The sequence below is a fragment of the Pinus tabuliformis genome, chromosome 9 (genome assembly GCF_031772625.1).
Source record: "Pinus tabuliformis cultivar Carrire ecotype Pingquan chromosome 9, CPIR1, whole genome shotgun sequence".
Classification (NCBI taxonomy): Eukaryota; Viridiplantae; Streptophyta; class Pinopsida; order Pinales; family Pinaceae; genus Pinus; species Pinus tabuliformis.
Window position 1 is genome coordinate 469,431,273 of NC_142307.1, and position 3,549 is coordinate 469,434,821.

Genomic DNA, 3,549 nt, shown 5'->3' on the forward strand with positions numbered 1-3,549 from the left:
CAGCGGTGGATGAATTTCTGAGCAAATTTGAAAGTACAATACTGGAACAGCAGCGGTTCGATGCGCTAAAGTGGGCACTGCGCGCAACACCAGCACGATGGTGGGGTACGCATCAAGGAAATTTTGAAGACTGACGTGGATGTAGAAGGATGATGTGCCTACGTTTTAGAAAACCACAATTACGGCTAGTAGAAAAATATGACGGACGAGATGATCCACACACGCACCTCACGAAATGGACCAAGGTCTACGGGGAAGAGCCACAGCCTGAATGGGTGCATTTATTCTACCATACCTTGGACGTCATACCCATGAATTGGTATATTGAGACGGAACTATGCCATGGTATGGGCGAATGGGATGTCTTACACGAGGGATTTTTGCTAACATTCACATTCGAAGATCGGTGGTTGGATACTGTTGACAATGTGCTACAAGCAGTAAAAGCCGGTATCTTCAGAATACCACAAGAGACAATGGGAGTACTTTAGCCAGACTGGGCGACACAGTTAGGCAGCGCACTGGAGTGTTATAACATAAGTGTTGAAGAGGATGATGAGGACCCACGAAACATTAACATTTCAGAAACGGAAGGCTCTCGCGAGGTTCACGGACCATCAAATGAAGACCCCGACATCACTGCGCTACTAAAGACAAAACAGGTCAACATTGGAACGGAGACAGAGCTAAAGCACGCAATGCTTGGGGACTATTAGGACGATGTCATGGTCGATAAAGTACCTGAGTTACTCTGCGAATACCAAGACTTGTTCCCAACAAAAATTACGGACTTAAAGGGATCGTGGGTGATTTAGGGATGATGAAGATCTCCTTGAAGCCCGATGCAAAGTCAGTCAAGTAGCGGCCATACCGCTTGAAACCAATGTACAAAGAAAAGGTCCGTGACGAATTAGACAAAATGCTCGCAGCGGGAATTATTGAACTAGTGGAAGAATCCAACTGGGTGAGTCCAATGGTCGTACAGGAGAAAAAAACAGAAGGGTGAAATAAGAATATGCGTGAACCTCAGGAAGCTTAACAACGCCTATGTACATGATCCATTCCCGACACCATTCACGGATGAAGTATTGGAGAATGTTGGCGGTCAGGAAGCTTACTCATTCATGGATGGCTTCTCAAGGTACCATCATATCAAGATCGCACTGGAAGATAGGAGAAAAATGACCTTCGCAACAGAATGGAGCTGCTTTCAATACATCGTTATGCCCTTTGGACTGAAGAACGCGCCAGCTATATTTTCGCGCATCGTGGTGGCCGGTTCAATGAATACATCCACAATTTATTGGAGGTCTATCTAGATGATTGGACTGTATTTGGATTAGTTAAACACCATGTAGTGAGCTTACGGTTGATGTTGGATACTTGCCGCCGACACCAAATCGCACTGAACCTTAAGAAGTGCACCTTCCTCGTTCCCTTTGGAAACCTGCTGGGACATGTGGTTTGCAAACAAGGACTAATGGTGGACCCTGCGAAGATTGTCGTTATCCTCAACTTGGAAGCACCGCAAAGTGTTAAACAACTGCGCACTACCTTGGGACACACTAGATACTATAGGAAGTTCATCAAAATTTATGCCCAAACAACCGCGCTGATGGAAAATCTATTGAAAAAAGATGTTACATATTGCTGGAATGACGATTGCATGAAGATTTTGGATGTCCTAAAGGGGAAATTGGCCTTTGCGCCAATCTTGGTCTTCCTGAAATGGGACGTGGAATTTCATGTACATGTTGATGTGTCGTGTATTGCGTTGGGAGCTGTACTCACATAGGAGGGCATGGAGGGTGTGGATCACCCGATCGCATTTGCTAGTCGAAGATTTTCCAAAGTAGAAAAGAACTACTCTAATATAGAACGCAAGGGGTTGGCAATGGTGTACGTTCTCCAAAAATACCGACACTATTTACTTGGAGGACATTTCAAGATGTATACTGACCATTCCGTGTTGAAATACCTCGTGAACAAGCCTGTGTTGGGGGGGCGCATATGTAGATGGCTTTTACTATTTCAAGAATATGATTTTGAGGTCATAGTCAAGCCAGGACGTTTAAACGTAGGACCAGATCACTTGTCACGAATTGAGATGGGCGAGGAACCAACAAATTTAGAGGAAGGGCTACCTGATGCACAGCTCTTTGTAGTGCGTGTCACGGATGGAAACTTTGAAGATATATTCCATTTTCTAACAACAGGAACTATGCCAAAGGAGTACTCAATCCAACAGAAGAAGGAATTGGTGGTGCGTGCAGCGAACTTCTCTGTCATCACACGACACCTCTACAAGATGGGCAACGATGAGATATTGCGAAGATACGTACCTGAATTTGAACGAGGTCAAATCCTCGCAGAAGCACATGGGGGCGCTGTAGGAGGACACTATGCAGGATGTGCAACTGCACAGAAGATTCTTCACACAGGGTTATGGTCGCTGACCTTGCACCATGATTCAAAAGCACACTGTAAGACCTGCGATATATGTCAAAGGACGGGGAAACCATCACGAAGGGATGAGATGCCATTAAATCCACAAATGACATTGCAGCCGTTCAAAAAATGGGTAATCGACTTTGTGGGACCGATCAAACCTTGGGGAAAGATGGGGGCGCGCTACATCATCACCGCGACAAAGTACCTGACACGGTGGGTGGAAGCGCAACCGATCAAGGACTGCATGGCTGCTATAGTTGCAAATTTTTTGTTCGAAAGCATGTTGACACGATTTGGTTGTCCGAAAATCTTAATGAGTGACCGCGGAACGCATTTCCTGAATGAAACCATCAGCGCTCATAGAGGAGTTCTAGGTGTATCATCAGCAAAGTAACCGTACCACTCGCAAGCTAATGGGATAGTAGAGGCATTTAACAAAACACTGGAGACGGCGCTGACCAAATTATGTAACATGCAGCGAAACAACTGGGAACTGCGTGTACCTACGGTGTTATGGGCATATAGGACAATGTGCAAGAAATTGACAGGACAGATACCCTTCCGGTTGGTCTATGGTACGAAAGTTGTCATGCCGACGGAATACATTGTACCTAGTCTGCAAATAGCAGCGCTCACAGGCATGATGGATCGTGAAGCTCTGGAAGAAAGGCTCGTGCAACTAGAAGAACTCGAGGAAGAACAATTTTTGGCTGGATTTCATTAACAAGTACAAAAGCAGTGTGAAAAGGCCTGACACGACCACCATATCAAGTTGCACACCTTCAAGGTAAATGACTTAGTGCTACTGTATGACAGAAAGTTCAAAAAATTCCTGGGAAAATTTAGGATGCACTGATTGGGACCATATGTAGTAAAAGAGGTCACAGACAGAGGCATGGTCTAGCTAGTCAAACTCAATGGAGAACCCTTCCCAGGAAAAGTTAACGGCGGTTGCCTGAAGCCCTACACGGTTGGGTCGGATATCTGACTAACGGACCAACATAGAGTCTTCGCGACCCAAGTAGCCGGACAAAGGCGCGGGACTATAAACACACGACCCAGAAGCTGGTACCAAAGAAAGGACAAGATTCATATGCA